General features: G+C 44.3%; 1 protein-coding gene across 3 annotated transcripts in view; it reads left to right on the forward strand.

Annotated features, from left to right (window-relative positions):
* Positions 1 to 7297: 7297 nt before the first annotated feature.
* Positions 7298 to 18349, forward strand: part of TULP4 (TUB like protein 4) — a 383734-nt gene continuing 372682 nt past the window's right edge. For 2 of the 3 annotated variants that reach the window (XM_088457432.1, XM_088457431.1), the window contains exon 1: positions 7298 to 7459. The gene's annotated coding sequence lies outside the window, so the exon portion shown is untranslated. Of the gene's footprint in view, positions 7475 to 18349 lie in introns of all 3 variants that reach the window. The other variant, XM_088457433.1, reaches the window with a different exon arrangement.

Genomic DNA, 18349 nt, shown 5'->3' on the forward strand with positions numbered 1-18349 from the left:
TGATATTATAATTAATCCCCGGTATACAAGCATATACTATACCTCCTCCAGATTTATAGAAAGTTGTAGTGTATGCATTCTCTGACAAATTAAAACTTAGGTATTTGTATCATTCTGGAGTTAATTGGCAACTCAATTGAAAAAAAAAAGAAGAAAAGAAACACCGCTAAGAGTGCAACTACAATCAAAATTAAATAAACATGATTGTGAATAATTTATTATAATAAATTGCACATAGAAAATCAATAAATCATTCTCTAAATGAAGTCAATGATTTATTCAGCAGAAAAACATACATCCCCATATTGACATAAAGTAAGCAATCAATAAAATTCACATAAGCTAATACCTAGTACTATTGTTTAAATCCAGGCAGCCCCCTGAATGTTGATCTGTACCTGTGTATAGACCTTACAGGAGGTTACAAGTCTTCTGATACTTGTGAGGCTCATCTCAAACCACATAGAAATTATAGACTATGCTGAAGATCCAAATTTCATCCAGCAGGGCCGGATTCAGAGATGGACACTGTTAGCATTGCTGCTGTGTTTTGGACGCAGCAGCGTTGCTAACAAATGCTAATGCAGCAGAAGGCATCTGATGACGAAAGACGCCTCCTGCCAGCATCACAGATCCAAGTGCTGCGTTCTAAGTTACTGCTCATCTGAGTAAGCTTAAACTTACTTAGAATAGGAGACTAAACTGCTCAGCAGGGGCCAGGAAATCTGCATTGTGCTGGGTTGCTTTGATGTAAGAGGGTGGGGGGGTGGTACCAGACCCGGGCCCCCGCCGGGCCCATCCAGCAAGCCCGGGGCCAGGTAATTAGTACCAGCTCACCCCCTCTCTGTGCCCCTGGGCACATGCAAGACACTGACTGCTACAGGACACAGAGTGGAGACAGCACAGAGTGGACCTCATTCAGACCCGGTCGCAAGCGCTGAGCACTCGCAACCGGGTCGATGTTAAGGTCCTGTGCACGCACAGCGGGCGGACTGCGCATGTGCAAGCCCCAGAGCGAGAGAGAATTTTCCCGCACCGGAGCTCACTACAAAAGGGGCGGCTGTCGATGGTGATCGGCAGCTCGATCCGTTTTGTAGGCGGGGCGGTGGCTACACAAACGGAGGCATTCCCAAGCGAACGCCTGCCATTTTGGGGGCGGCCGCAGTGATGTCAGTGGGGAGCTTCTGATTAGAGCAGGAAGCTCCCTGGGGCTTGCGGTTGCCGAGACCCAACCTTAGGGTCTCGTCGCAAGACCCAATGGTCGCGATGGTCTTGACCATCGTGACCATCACCCTGGTCGGTCGCTAAGCTGTGGATGGTAACCCACAGCTTAGATAGCGACCAGGAGGCCGCACTAAAGAAAAGAAGTGGCCGCCATCATTCAGAGAGAGCGATCGCTTCTTGAGACCTCCTCTGGATGAGGGCCAGTGTTTCCAGTGCAGTGTGTCAGTGCAGAGATTGATCAATGCACAGACTGAATAAAACACTGAGTGAAGACAGCACAGAGTGTTTCCAGTGCAGTAAAGCAGCTGTAAAGCTGATTAAAATACAGGCACTGCACAGCAATTGCTGTAAAGGCATAAATAAAGGAGCTGTACCCATGATGAGGTTTATAAAGCTAAAAAGGTGCAGAACATTATACATCCTGGAAGTTTGCTATTTTTAAAATGCAATTAAATTGTGAAAGGTTGTGGAAGGCCACTGCAGAACCAGATGCAGATTCAAGCCAAGATGAAATAAAGAGAGCCATGGGGACCATAGCCTTAAGTGTAGAGCAACATGTTAACTACTGTATAATACATGAGAAAGAGTCAGCAAAAGACATGTGGACAGAACTGCGGGCAGCGTATAAAGCTGGAGGTCTCATGAAGAAAATACAATTAAGAAGTGTATAGTATAAAACCAAATTGAATAATTGTAGCAGTATGAGTGATTACATTAAAATTATGCCTGTCTCATCAAATAATGTTTTTTAGAGTGCAAGTGGATTACAAAGAGATTGCTACAGCAATGCTGCAGAACTTGATGCCTGAGTTTAACTTCTTGGTTGTTGCATTAGATGCAAACACTGCAAAGTTGATATACCAAGTCAGAGCACAGTAATTATAGATTTAAGAATGTGTGCCAAGTGATTCAAGCGCTCAGACAACAGCTTTACATACAAAGAGAGAACAATTCAGAAAATTTAAATTCCAGTTTTACAATTGTCCCAAGATAGGTCACAAAGCATTTGAGCACAAACAAAAGAGTGTGAATCCTACACAAAACAAGGAATGCAGCAGCAGAAATGAGTCAGCCCTGAGTGTTACAAATAGCCACAGAAAGGATTACGGGTATATCATTTCAGGTGCAATGAGGAATGATTCACCAAATTAACCAAATTTGATCCTATCATTATCAAAGAAATTTACAATCAATGTCTTTATAGCTACTAAAGTTGGGACAATTAGAGCTTGCTTAAAAACTGGGACAAGAACAAAAGTCGCAGAGATCCAAGATGTACTTTATGTACCAGAAATGGAAACAAATCTATTGCAATCAGTGTCCTAGAACAGAGAGGCCACAGAGTTCACTTCACTAAAGGAGAGTGCATTGTGAGAAACAGAAGAGGGACCGTCATAGCTACAGGCACAAGATATTTCAGACCCGCTCGCAACACCCTGAGCGCTCGCAAGCGGATCGATGTTTGGCCGCACTGCGTGTACGCAAGCCCTGGAGTGAGAGAGAAATTCTCTCACTCCGAGGCTCACTACAAAAGGGGACAGCTGTCGATGTTGATTGACAGCTCGCCCCGTTTTGTAGGCATGGCGGGGGGCGGTTTCACAAACGGAGGCATTCCCAAGCCAACGCTTGCCATTTGTGGGAGAGCTTCTGGCTCTATTAGAGCCGAAAGCTCTTTGGGGCTTGAGGCAGACGAGACCCTGCCACAAGGATCTCGTCGCAAGCCCCGATGGTTGCGATGGTCTTGACCATCGCGACCATCATCCTGGCCGCTCGTTAAGGCTGTGTGTGGTAACCCACAGCCTAACGAGTGGCCAGGCGGCCGGATCATTTTTTAGATGCGGCCGCCCTCATTCAGAGCGAGCGCTCGCAGAATGAGGTCCATAGTCTTTAGCTAATTTCAAAAATCAACAAACGAGCTACATAACCACTTGACATTGTACATTCAGATGTATGTGGTCCAATGGATGTAAAGGTTCTCAAACTCGGTCTTCAGGACCCCAAACAGTTAACATTTTCCAGGTTACTTAGCAGGTGCACAGGTGTATTCATTACTCACTGACACATTTTAAAAGCTAATTAATTCACTTGTGATTCTGTGAGGAGACCTGGAAAACATGCACTGTTTGGGGTCCTGAGGATCGAGTTTGAGTGAGTGAGTCCTGTGGAATAGAGCATCAATTGATCATTGCCTGTACTCATGAGCAAAATGGTGTCAGCAAACCATACATTAGTAGAGAGTAAGATGCAGTCCTAGACAAGCAATTTTGGGTGGAAGCTGTGTCCACAGCAGTTTACCCCATGAACCATTCTCTTGCAGTTTCCATAAAAGACATAACTCCTATTGAAGCATGGTCCAGAGAAAACCAAGTGTAAGGCATCTCAGAACCTTTGGAAATACTGCCTATGTACAGGGAGGTAGTCGACTGTCTAAATACCAGCACCAAAATCCAGACAGGTCGGGATCCCAGCACCAGTATCCCGACCATCGGCATCCCGAATGGTAAGTATCAGGGTGCACGGGGAAGGTAGCATTAGGTTTTGGCATTAGGTTTAGGCATTAGGGGGAGGGTTAGGCACCGGGAGGGAGTCTTAGGTTTAGGGTGTGGAGAGGGGGAGGCTTAGGTTTAGGCACTAGGAATGAGGGGTTAGGCTTAGGCACCGGGGAGGGAGGATTAGGGTTAGGGTAGGGGTTAGGGTAGGGAAAAAAACTTACCTTGCGTTCCAATGGGTGTCGGTATTCTGGCTGTCGGGATGTTGCTGTCGGTATTCTGAACAGTGGCATCCCGACAGCCGGGATATCATACCCAACACCTATGTACATATACCAAAATAGAAAAGATGCAAGCTGAATTCAAAGTCACGTAGTTAGGGGAATAAAGAGAAAACTCTCTTTTTCGGGGGCACTCGGGTATACTGATATATAGTGAGAACGATATATGATAATAAATAACTTTTATTGAGTATACATTAAAAATGCCAACAACAAGTCTGAGCCCATTAATATTTATTTATTTATTAACAGTTTCTTATATAGCGCAGCATATTCCGTTGCGCTTTACAATTGGAATATGGCCCTAATGTATGAAAAAACAGCCGTGAAATATCGACAGTAGAAAACAAACAAACACAAAACATGAAAAAGACGAAAAATACATATAATTACAATAAATAACACAAATTTGTGAAGCTGAGTGAAATAGTATAAATTGGTCTCAAATTCTCTATCTCATATAGGGGGTCATTCAGACCCGGTCGTTAGCGTCGATGCGCTTGGACCGGGTCGATGGCCCCCCACAGAGCATGCGCACGACGGCGCCGGCGCGCACATGCGTGAGACTCGCTACGACCGACAGCGCCGGTCGTAGCGGGTCTCGATCCAAAGGCGGCGAGCTGTCGATGTTGATTGACAGCTCGCCCCGTTTGGAAGGCGGGCCAGGGGGGTGGCAGCCCAAATGGGGGAGTTCCCATGGGAACGCCTACCGTTTGGGGGCGGCCCCACTGACATCACTAGTGATGTCAGTGGAGAGCTTCCAGCTCAGACAGAGCCAGAAGCTCTCCGGGGCTTACGACAAGGGAGTCCCTACCCTAGGGTCTCGTCGTAAGCCCCGATGGTCGCGATGGTCTTGACCATTGCGACCATCACCTTAGGCGGTCGTAAGGCTGTGGGTGTTATTCTGGTTTAGAATAACAAACATACAAGCAGTCAGGGGCACAGACACAATACCTAAGTCCTAATACTCTGGCACAGGATTGTGCACAGTGCGGAAATATATAGACATTGGGGTTGGAATTTGGTGAGAGATGAGATGCTATTGCTTGGCTGATTGCAAACTGAGTTGTCCAGCTGATAACAATGAAAACATTGACTATTGTAGATGAAAAACAGGGATTCTGACTGTCGCCTTCACATTGAAGACCATATCTAGGATAAGGGTAGTTGGTGTCCTGTAGCCCGGTGATTAAGGGGGTCATTCAGACCCACTCGCGAGCGGCAGTCCGCTCGCAAGTGGGTCGATGGTCCCCACTGCGCATGCGCACGACGGAGGGAGCTCTGTCGTGCGCATGCGCGAGACCCGGCGAGCGAAGGACTTTCCATTTCTCGGGGTCTCGCACCAAAGGGGGCGTGCTGTCGATGTTGATTGACAACACGCCCCCTTTGGTGGGCGTTCCGGGGGCGTGCCTGCCAGACTGAGGCGTTCCTATGGGAACGCCTACCGTCTGAAGCCGGCCCCACTGACATCACTAGTGATGTCAGTGGGAGTGATTTTGGCTCTGATAGATCCTGGCCTTGCGGTTGAAAAACCCGACCACATGGTTTCTCTCGCAAGTCCGATGGTCGCGATGGTCAAGACCATCGCGACCATCTTGTTGGGCGCTCGTATATGCTGTGGGTGGTGACCCACAGCTATACGAGCGTCCAGGAGGACGCTCCATTTTAATGGAGGTGGGCCCTGATTCAGAGCGAGCGCTCTGGTCAGAGCGTCCGGCTCTGAATCAGGGCCAAAGACATTTGCTAAGGTAGTCCAAAGGTGCAATAGTGGATATTATTTGTGTTATAGCCACTTCTGATTGGCTGATTGCAAAGTAACTTGCCCTACTGACAACTTGCTAACAACAATGAAAACATGAACTATTGTAGATCAAGTTACGGACAGATATTTGTATTATTTAATTGTCATTTCCATATGGACTGTTGCATGAAAGATGATTGTCAATTAATTTTTAAAAGATGACATGATGGATTGGAGGTGTTGCATTGAATTACTTAATATGGTATTATCTGTGGCATACTGACTGCATTATTTGTAAACAACATAATAATAGTGTTTTTGATACTATATTATTTTGTGTAGAATTAAGGGTATGTCAATTGTGCATTGAGTACTAACAAAGGAGGAGATTCAATTTAATGCAAATTTAATAGCGCCGGGAGCGAGCTCCCGGAGCTATTCAATTCAGTGCGCTGTGTGGTCGGAGAATGACGGTTATCGCGCCTTAACAAGGGTGTTAAGGCGTGTTAACCGGCATTCTCTGACCAAAGTGCCAGGCGTGCGGCTGTTAGCACCGCGCTATGCAGAAAATCACCTGCGCGGCCGGTGCGAGAAAATATCCTTAGCGCACCCAAACAGCGCAGTGTATTGAATAGCTTAGGGAGCGCTTAATTGAATCGCCCCCAAATAAACTAACACTTGTCTATCCTACACTTATACCCCTTTTACACCGGGGCTAAAACCCAGGTTATTGCAGGGTTAACCCAGGTAGCTCCTTGGTGTAAAAGGGGAGAGGGTTGGATCACCAGGTGGAGTGACCCGGCAATCCAACCCAGGTAACTAGCAGGGTTTAACATGGGAGTAACCCGTGAAACCCTGCAGTATGAATGTCGCGCTCCGGGTCACGTTGACCTGGAGTGCGTTGCATGCCGGCCGATTGGTTTGGCTTCAATGGCGCTTGGAGATGACGTCTTCTCCAAGCGTCCACTTCAACCCCGGAAAAGCAGAGTCTATGCAGACCCAACTCCGTTGTGAACGGCGCCGACTCGGGAATATCCTGGGTTGGCGCCGGCTAAATTCCGGGTCTGATCCGAATTGGAACCCTGTTCCAACTCCGGGTCAGACCCGGAATTTAGGTGCAAAAGTGGTATTAGTGTGCCTTGAGGACCGAGGTTGGGAATCACTGTATTAGATGGTCCGTGCATAGGTGCATTAGCTTTCCATTTGCAATCCATCCGTATTCCAAACACGGCTGTATTCAGACCTGAGTGCTCAATGCGAATCAGGCCCACTGTATGTGTGATCCACAATAAAAACAAATGTCACTTTCCCTATATGCATTTAATAAGGTGCAAGTCATCTAAAAAGATTTAATTTATTTTATTCATTTTCTCTAACACATCTGCCTGGTATCTTATATGGGGAAAATAACTATGATTCTGTGCAGACTGCAGTCACATAATCGCAGGCCATCCTGATAGTGTGCTTGCTAAGGGTGGCACAGCAGCCTTGACATCATTTCTCCCCAATACCAGTCACACACCACAATGAGGGCTGTGAGGAGGAGACGCAGGGAAGTGACAGACAGCAGCCTGGAGCAGGAGGCAGGCAGCTTGGGAAGTGGTCATGTGACAACAGGGATCACATGCTCTGAGAGATGGAGGAGGGGGCACGGCAGAGAGATAGGCCCTGCATAGAGGAGACAAGACAGGCAGCAGAGACTGGGGAGCTGGGTCTGCACAGAGGTAAGCTGCTGACATGTATGTGTATTGCTGTATGTAATATTAATTCCTGTGGCCTGTACCCCGCCATGTTTGTTTCGTTTATTCCTGGTGTCTGGAGCTGTGTGTTATTGCATGCAGTAGTTATCTGTTACCAGTGGTGTCTAGCCATGCATTTGTGTGTGCGTGTATTGATGCAATTATATGTGGTGTTCCTTCTGCCACTGCTTTGTGCCTCTACTGTAATGCAGCTTTGCAGGCATGATAGGTGAGCTTGTTTCCCTTGTAGCAGTGCAGGCTCTTGCTATATAGCTATGAGCAGAGAGTACCTTGCGGTGTATATTTATTATATTTCTGTATGATTTGCATCCATATTCGTTTTTCTCTCATTGCAGACAGATTTATTTATGTCTTCGCTAGCTCTGCTGCTCACTGCTATACATAACATTTGTGTACGGTCTATTTTTGGAGATCTGTGGTGGGAGCCCTTGGAAGATAACAGGGAATACAATATGTGATGCTGTCATGACAGGAGGCTTCTGTTACCTCTAATGCCCTAGTGGAACAGGTTACGGAAAATTGTCTGTCACATTCACTCTATTAGAAAAACATTATCATATTTATTCTCTGTATATAAAGGGGAAATGCGGAAGGGGTGGCTGGGCTTGGTGCTAGGTGTGTTTATCCTTTTGCATAGCTGGCTTTAAAGAGAATATTGCTGTAATTTGTGCCCTACATATAGGTCCATTTATACCAAAATTACCAGTGTTATTAAGGTCACCTATAATGAATTTTAATCCAAAACCACATTACAAATACCTATTGCTTATTGTTTCTATGGGTACTATTGTTACTACTATTGTTTTCTTCTAGTATCCTTTCCCTCAGTCTTAATGTAAAAAAAACAAAAAACTTTTTTTCTAAATATGACAATATTGTATTATAGTTATTTTGTATGTGAATTTTTTTTAATACTCTATAGTGCTAAACATAGAAAACTGATTGAGATGTATTATTTTATAAAAGAAAAAAAAGTTGTTACAATTTTGATTATTAAGCTACTGTCAGTATTACATTAATTCTCAACTTTAATTGTCGTTCAGACCTGCTTATTTTGTTGTTGTTTTTTTTATTCCCTGCCACTGCCTAAAATACCTCGTTGCTTTTAGCTATTGTAAGTAAATCCTTGACATGAAAAAGTGGATTTCTGCAAACAATAAAGCTATACCCACCAGCTTTCCTGGATTGTTAAATCTATTGTCTTTTGAAGTAACCTGCAGCATATAAAGGTTGAAAAGAGTGCAAGGTATGAGTGTTGTTATTATGTTTAGCCTGATTACTAATAATAATAATAGCAGGTTTTAAATCGGAATACATTTGTAGTATATTTTATTTATATCTAATTGTTTTAAAATTGTATCTCCACAATGTGTTCTTAATTTAATCATCATGTCCTGAATAATACAGAATTATGTCATCCATTGTTTTCTGAATAATACAGAATTATGTCATCCATTGTTTTCTGCATCTTGTGTTAGCATGGGAATGGAGTACATTTAGTATAGAACAGAGGAAAGTCTACAGTATATTGGTAATGTGCTTGTCAGTGTGTCTTCTTTGTGTGGAGTGTGGTTCAACTGTTATTTTTTTCTGATGGTGGATCTTTGTTTTCTTTTTCTTTGCTCACATAAGTGAATTGTGCTGGGATTCGCCATGTTGCACGTTTTTATACAAATCAGGGAAATAAGGAGTCATCAGTGGAACATTAAAGCATTTCCTGGCTGTGCACTGTGATCTGTATCAAACAACAACAGGGCATGGAATCACTTGTTTTTGGGTTTCTTCCCAGTTATGTCCGGCAGGTTTACTTTTAATGTTTACTGTTGCTATGCTTTGATATTTTCTTGATTATTTTACTGGGTAGTACTGGGGCTCTTTGTTTTTGATGCACATATATACACGTTTATGTATTATAAATATGTGAATTCTTAATAGTTTTAATATTAATATAACTTATTCAAATGTATATTTGATAAGTGCTCTTAAGTGTACTACAATTGTAAACAATAATGTCGTCAATATCCTAGGGTTCATCCTAGCACCCTGCACCTGTCACAACCCGTGCAGTTCATTTTTCCTGCCTGGAGTTACACTCTCTGCTCTGGTGCTTCTAGCACACTCAGATGATTCAACAAACTGTCGAAATACAGACCAGAGTGTGCTAGAAGCATCAGAGCAGAGATTGACACCCCAGGCAGGACGAGGAACTGCACAGGTTGTGACAGGTGCATTGTGCTAGAATGAGCGCTAAATATCACATCTAGTTAGGTATCGGTTAGGTTACACTTCTTGTTTGTTTATTCTTTTGTTCAACTTTGTATTGTAGTACTAAATATGGCCATGCATAAAAAGTGTCTTTTACTAACCATAAATATGTAAAAACTTAATTCTGCCACAACTTCACTCCCTAAATTCTGTGCTTTCTCACTCTGGTAGCTACCACACTGAAAATGAAAATCCCGGGTAATTCACTTTTACCTGGTAATATGCTAAACAACCCGGGATTTTTCTCTGTGTGAAAGGGTTATCCCGGAACTAAATTTCCAGGTCTCCAACCCTGTTTTTTTTGTAGGGTGATAGACCTGGGAAATAAGTCCCGTGTTGACCCTTTCACACAAGGAAAAAAACCCAGGTTGTTTAGCAAATTACCAGGTAAATAGTAAATTACCCGGGATTTTCATTTTCCTGTGTGAATGGGGTACCAGACAGAAAATGGCAAAAATCCTGTCACGGAAAAAGCTGGGTTTTTGCCATTTTCTGTCTGAAAGTGGTATTGACTCTTTCATAATCTTGTTCCTTGACTTTTTTTATTTTCTTACCTTTATCCCCTCTCACCTATGTCTCTCAATCTCAATCCATCTTCATCGATGCAGTAAGACTGATTTTCTTCTCTCACTTCTGCTCTTCCACCGCCTTACACTGACTACCCATTCCCTATACAAATAATCAATCTAAAAAGCCATCAGACATATCCTCTGCTCCCCATCCCTACTCCATACTCCCTCCTCCACTCTGCCAACAATTATCTCCTAGAATCCCTCTGATTGGGATCCACGCTTGTCTCCAAGACTTCTCCCATGGTGCTCCTCAGCAGTGAAATACATTTCCATTCCCCATCGGGCTATTTACTAGCCTCCCTAGTTTCGAAATACTCCTAAACTCATCTCTATAGGCCTTCAAGTCAAGTACCTAATTTCAATGTTTACTTTCACAACCTGTCGTTGCTCACATTTTCATAGTGTCATTCCTCCCCCTGACCCACCAATCTTGTCTATGCCTGACAACTCCCCATTAGCGCTCATGAGCAAGGACCTGTCACAAGCCACAGTCACGTCCTGGTAGATGGAGATTCTCCCAGGCCGGTTGCTGGGAGACGAAGACTCCACGCTGTCAGCTTGTAAATCTTCCCATCTGGCTGACATCTCTGCTGGGATGGGATTGGTACGTCTTCCTTCTACCTTGCTGGTGCGCTGTTCAGGTGCCGGTGACGGCGTTTCACGTGTTTCCGATTCAGCTGAGTCTCCTGTTCCAGACAAGTATACAGTCTCTCTGTCTGCCTTGTTCAGCTCCTGCCGTTTGTGTCATCCAGATGGCACGATCAACATTACAGTCACTTGCCGTTTGTGTCATCCAGGTGGCACGGTCCGCATTACAGTCTCCTGCTGCTTGTGTCAACTCGACGGCACAAGCCGCAGCTCTGCACAAATTGTACACCAGTCAGTGTACTGCTGCTTGTGTCAACGTGGCGGCACAAATTGCACACAGGCCAGTGTAATGCCATTTATGTCAACCCGTTGGCACCAACCCTCACGGCAGAGGCTGCATCTTGCTACACAGCCCAAAAGGCTGCATCTTGTTCAGGTGCCCACAGGCCACATCTAGCCAAGGATTATCAGCCCACAAGGCTGCTGCACAGCCCAAAGGCTGCATCGTATTCTGTGGCCCACGAGTCACAACTTGCCAAGACTTACCAGCCCTCAAGGCCCCTACACAGCCCAAAGGCTGCTTCGTGTTCTACGGCCCGCGGGTCACAACTAGCCAAGATTTTCCAGCCCTCAAGGCTGCTTCATGGCTGCAGCTTGCCAAGTATTCCAGCCCCCAAGGCTGTTGCAGGACTTCCCTATATCAACCTTCCATTACCAACTATCAATTATCAATCATCAACTATCTACTATTAATTATCAACTATCCATTTTTCTATCCTCAAAAGGATTCCTTGCCCAGACCTTCATTCTATTGTATTCTGCCTAGGAATCATTACAGGCCCCCCTCTGCTATAACCTCATCTACCTTGTATTATGCCTCTTGCATGTTCTGTACTATGATTGTTCTGTACCTGTTAATGGACCCATTTAGCCATTTCTAGTTTTGTATTTGCTTTTTGGACATCTATATTATATGCACCATGCTCTATTTCCCCACTGTATGGTGCAGATATATTTTGAAACACATTATAGATTGTGGTTATAACCACCACTCCAATGCTCTTATGAGATATTGTGACATAGATTTGCAAGTGTCCCTTGACATATGTGGAAGTGCACAGATTTGAGTGTCATCATGACTACATGTAGGGTTGCAAATTAATGCATTGGTCAATGGAAGAAGGGAGAAGTTGAGTGTATTAAGGGCATTCATTGCTGACTATGTGCATAGGTACACCTACGTTTGTATTGAAGTCCAAAAAAATATTTAATTTCAAATGAGCTGCAACTAATGCATTTCTCTTATTTTATAGTATGACTCCGTCACCTTATTTTCTCCGCAGAATGCCTTGAATTTTCCACTGCCACTGAGGACTCAGAGATTGAGTCTCATCCTTATGATTTTTAAGCGTTCTTTGACTATAAGCTAATTTCATGAAATACACAGATCTGAACAATTTTTTTAAATCATGTGATTGGATGAAGGGGTCCTCTGATCTGATGGTTTTTCAATTTCCACCCAGTGCATTGTCTGAAGACCAGTAAGAAGGAATAGCAATGTGGGAGAATGAGTGAGTGTATTCTGTTGGCATTTTTTAAATGCATGTAACAGGATTTGGGGACAGTTTGGAAGTAGGGAATAAATAAACGTTCTGTGCCATGGATACCCAGCTCTATTTCTGTTGGTTAAGTAGCCATTGTTTGGTGGAATGTTAGCTCAGGTTTAGAGGGGATGAATGGACAGGATACATTCAGTAATGTGTGCAACAGATATCTGGACAAGATGGATACATGTGGTTGATTAATAAAACTACAGAACTTATTATTTTTCCAAGAGAACTGGTAGAGCTGGAAAAGGTACTAGGACAAAAGCTTGTGATGCGTCCGACTGGTAGATGAAATGGGTGAATAGAGTGAAATGAACAATGAAGGAGTAGTTTGATAAATAAATTGAGAGAACTATTCTAGGACAGTGTTCTGAAGACTTTAAAAACTGCAGCATTTGTATGTGAAGCAAGTGGAAGACTTTCATTTACATCAGAGAGGTCAAAGAAAATTTAGAAGCGAATAGTGGCGTTTAAATATAGCAATGATGAAAACCTTGACTACTGTACCTCAGTGTAGTAATGGGGATATGTGCCTAAGTGATGACAGTCTAATAGGATTTGTGAGTTAAGAAAACTTTTGGCGGATGATTGTGGGCACGTCCATCAAATAGTTTGAAGCGATATGGGAGTTGATTGATAAACTTTGTTCTTAACACATTAGGAAAAATCATTATCTGTTTGGCAGTCTGCATGGTATTTTGGGAGGAATGGTAGCAGTATATTTGAAGAAGCGCAAAACTTAAGGACCCTGCAGACTACACAATGTTGTTAATGATTTGGCCGATTCAAACGCATCGGAACGAAAAATCGTTCAAATTGTGCAGTTTGGGCTCCCGTGATTGTGCAGTTTGTGCTCCCGTGCAGTCATCAGTCACATCTTCTGATCTTTTGTACATGCAGTCCAATCAGGCGATGCGGCTGATGACACCATGCTGCGCTATGCGGTGGGGGCCGGCATATGGGGAGGTTGGGCACCGGATTGTCCAGTGTGTAGGTGTGTCGCATTGATGGGCACACACGTGGTTTAGTGTGTACCCAGCTTTATACCAGTGAATTATGAGTTTTTGAGACCAGTGCATTTATTTTTTGTTTGCCCAGGTTGATGTCCTGGATGAGGCTGAGAGAATAGAGTTTAGCTGTTGATAGGGTGTGAGTTAAGATGTGGGATTGTCACATACGGAAAACAAAGTGTATTAGCAGCTGCTAAAAGAAGCAAGATTGAGAAGTCGAGAAGATGAGCTATACAGATAAGAAATCAGTGTTTAAATAGAAAGTTGTAGTGTAGTTGGGGACACTATTTATTAAGGGTGTGATGCAGAGGGGGGTAAATGATGTTTTAAATCTTAAGTACCTGTATAATATCATGGAATGAAAAAGAGACAGAAGAATTTTTTTTTTTGTACACACCCCTGGTAAACGTTAAGTGTTGGGGCACAGTGCAGAACCCCTTGGCCACCCTTCTCTCCCCCCCCCCCCCCCTCCTAATTACTAATTAGGCATTTGGAAATTTTCAGTTAGCTTAATTGACCCAATAATTATATGTAGTTTTTGGTTGTTAAAAAAGAGGCCTCAAATTCATCTTTTTTTTTTTTTTTTCAAAATCAACTTTTTCGTTAGTTTAGGCACTTAGGCATTTATTTAAAGTATTTTATTTTAAATGAAAAATAATTGCTTTTTATCATTTACATTTTTTTTTTTTTAAGTGACATCAAATTAACGCACTCTCCTTTTTTTTTTTTTTTTTTTGCTCCTTTTTTATTTTTTTTTATTTTGCTTTTTTCATTTAATTTGTTTGATAATAAAAAAAAGCTTGTTTTTTATCATTGCTTTTCATAAATTTTTTTTTAGCAATTTGACACCATTCAAATACCTCCCAGTAGGTTCCTTATATCCATTAACAACCTTCAATATGATTCTGCTAACAAAGTTGTAACTTTTTGGTGTCCAGGATGGTTTCCCACTTTTTCACGCCATTCTCCCAAATCGCATGTTATTGAAAACTCACACACCCTCATCGCGAGTTGTGCGATTAGGCATCTAATTGGATCTCGAATTTCTCAGGAGTGCACATTTGTGCAATGTTTGCAAGTTTCATAAAACAAACTCCCTTTTACAAATTCAATCACTGTGATCGCTCCCCCCTTTGGCATAGGAGACTGTTCGGGCTGCGGCTTTAGCAGCCTCGGGCAGTCTCGCAGTGCAGCCCAGCACACAGCAGCGTGTTCTGGGCTGCTGTGGATGGATGGGGAGCTGTGCTGGACCCGGGTAAGTAGTACCTGTTCTTTTGGCTTCCCCCCCCCCCTCTCTCTCTCTGTACCCCTGTGTACGGGGATCAGCTGATCGCCCTACACACTTGCCGATGGACAGATATGTCTGCAGGCATATCTGTTCATTGGCTGTGCAGCACAGCCAATGCGATGTGTCTGTGAACGACGTTGTTCAGACATAACGTTTGTACAAGCTATCTGACAGGGGCACGATATATTGGCCGATCAATTGATCGGCCAGTGTGTACCCAGCATTACTCTGCCACTCTGCATTTTCAGTGTTTATCTGATTCGTCTTTTGGGCTCTATGTACCGTCAGTATCCTCTCATTAGTCACACCTTCCATAGGTGTTATTGGCCCACTGTAAATGCTAGGTGTGCACCTGTTATTTTTTGTTTTATTCATTTAAATTGAGCTTGCATCCTCCATTGTGCTTTACAGTTGGGTATAAATAGTACCGTTCCCGCTAAGCTGTTTTAGCGGGGTGCTGCGCCCTGCCCTCCTTCTGGAGAGCAAAAAGCGTCCTGCCCTCACAGCGCAGCACACCGCTAAGACAGCCTGCGGGTGCAGTCTTCACCCACGGGTCACAGTGTCCTGCGGGTGAGGAAATATCACTGCCTGTGAATAGGCGCATGCGCCCGGCATCTATTCTACCTGTCAGCAGCGCTTGGGGGCTGCCCGGCGTGTCCGTAAGGGCCGGGCACGCCCACAAGATTTTACAAAAAGGTGACACGTCTTATAGACATGCCCCCTTTTCGGGTGCGCATGCGGAAGTGCCCTCTCTAGCTCCGGCGCCCTTAGAGTGAACACTAAATTAGTGATAAAACTTGCCGATGCCTGCATCGCGCAGGTTATTACATTTTCCTGGATGTATGTTCTGTACAAAGAGGAATATGGTATAATATGTATGTGATGACATTATATAGGTTTTCCTTTATGTTGTCACACACTACTCTGCAAAGTGTTGTAATCACACATTACATACATCTAATCTCATGGTTTACAGTACATGACATGTTGCTGCGCACATAGACGTAAGATTGGCCATCGACTGTTGGTAACCATTGATTATTTGCTGCCACTGGTTGATTATCTTTTTATAGTTTCCTGCCAATGATGGGTGCATTTTCCCCTCCCTTTTATTATTAGCTTTCAACAAAATGTTATTGAGCTTCAAACAAAGGAAAACACTTGCTTTGCTGGTCTTGACTTTCTCCTCCTGTCATTTGCTGTGTTTTTTTTCCTCTCTCTGCTAGATGATGATGTGACTAATATGTTTGAAGGGCTCGATTCAATTGAATGTGAATTAAATACTGCTGGGAGGGAGCTCCCGGAGCTATTCAATTCAGCGTGCTGTTAAGGATTTCTGTTCGCTCCCCTCCAGGGGCACCTGGAGAAAACAGACAAAAGTACAGGTGCTATGCTGTTTTCTGCCTTTAGCACCGTGGACTTGCAGAAATGACACAGTAATGTCTGGAACTGAATCAAGTATGTAAATATAATCCCCTTTGTAAACTTTAATAATCCACTGGAGGCTTCTTTAGTTCCGACTAGATGAACAATATACAGATATGTTCTCATACACTATTGCTGCAGTCACGCCAAACAGCCCTTCTCGGCGCGCCAGATCCTGCATGTCTTTGTGCCGAGTGTCTTTCTTTCATATTTCGTACGAAAATGCATCTCAGTAGCAATGTGTTGTGACAAAACCGCATCACAAGACTGCACTGATTTGATATGTGACACTTGTATGTCTGTGTGCGACGGAGTCTGAATCTGTATATGAAGTGCCAAGATGAAGCGGCCGTGACTTTTTTTCCACGGGAAGTACCATTGTGCTTTGTACAGGTTGAGTCTCCCATATCCAAAATGCTTGGGACCAGGGGTATTTTTGATATCGGATTATTCCGTATTTTGGAATATTTGCATACCATAATGAAATATCTTGGGAATGGGACCCAAATTTAAACACATAATGCATTTGTTTTATATACATCTTATACACAAAGCCTGCACGTAATTTTATACAATATTTTCAATATTTTTGTGATGCAAACAAAGTTTTTGTGTGCATTGAACCATCAAAAAGCAAAGATTTCATTATCTCAATCATGTAGTAAATGGCCAGTAAGGAATTAGCGGACACCACCCATGAGGTTTTGCAGTGACGTGACCATGCTTACTGGGCCTTGTAGTGGCAGCAATTTACCTTTCCATGACGCAGTTAAAGAAGTAAGCAGCACTTACTGACAGTGAAGGGGAACCCCTATATTCAAGGAATGGCATTATAAGACCACTCAGATTGCACATGAATAGAATAACATCCCTGCTACCTTTGGGCTTGTTTGGAGGAGAGCGATATGCAATGTCTCTATGCCTTCGAGACCCTGTACCGCCAGAGTCGTGGCACGGTGCAACCTTCGATCCGGCCAGCCTGAATCCGTTAGTACACATGCGCGGCATGTCCTTGTGCCTTCCAGCTCTGTTCTCCATTGAGGAAGGACATGTCCCTGGGTGTCTCCTGAATGGAGACTGAGAGACTTGGAAGTACACTAAACCACCAATGCTGTGTACGTTACATACTATAATGCTACCACTATGTATATGTGTGCAGGTGTGTGCTTCCCTATACTGCACGCCACCTGCGTAACCCCTACATGTTCCGTGCTGGATCTGTATAACCTGCTACATTGTGTACCTACTGCATTAAACCAGTTACCCTGCAACTCCTGCCTACTTTATAAACCGATGCTGGTCTGGATAAGAGATTCTATGCACAGGCTGTCTTAACTGTGGTGTACCTCAAGAATCGAGCATCTACAATGACAGTCAAAGGTAAAACACCGTTGGAGGTGTGGTCCCGTAAAAAGCCAAGTGCCAGTAATCCAGGGTTCGCAAAATACGCGCTATAGCGTGTTTTTACGCACTATAGCAAGATGGGGACCCAGTTTTTAAATCTTTGCGGGTCCCGCAGGACTTGCTGGCTGAGTGTGCTGCCTGTGAGTGTGTGCAGCGCTGCAGCAGCCTATCGCCGCCGGCGGTGTTTTCTCAGCCAATCTCCGCCGGCGGTGTTTTCTCCGCCAATCGCCGCCGGCGGTGTTTTCTCTGCCAATCGCCGCCGGCGGTGTTTTCTCTGCCAATCGCCGCCGGCGGTGTTTTCTCCGCCAATCGCCGCCGGCGGTGTTTTCTCCGCCAATCGCCGCCGGCGGTGTTTTCTCCGCCAATCGCCGCCGGCGGCGTCTCCTGCACCAATCGACCGCCGGCGGCGTCTCCTGCACCAATCACCGCTGGCGGATTATCCTCAACCCATAGCTGCCGGCAGTGTCTCCTCAACCAATGGCTTCTGGCAGCATCTGATTTAATTGCTGCCTGACACCATCCCCCTCCTTCCATGCCCGCGGTGCCAGCGCGTTCTTCACAAGATGGATTGACTCTGCATCCATGGACAGCGGTCAGGAGGACTCTGGTCCTGAGGTGCTGGGAGGACTCTCAGCATGTACAGGGGATGTGCTGCTCTGACGGCAGGTGACAGAGAAAAGACCCTGAACTTAGAC

This window comes from Taudactylus pleione, unplaced genomic scaffold, assembly GCF_031769625.1.
Source record: "Taudactylus pleione unplaced genomic scaffold, aTauple2 ptg000760l, whole genome shotgun sequence".
Classification (NCBI taxonomy): domain Eukaryota; kingdom Metazoa; phylum Chordata; class Amphibia; order Anura; family Myobatrachidae; genus Taudactylus; species Taudactylus pleione.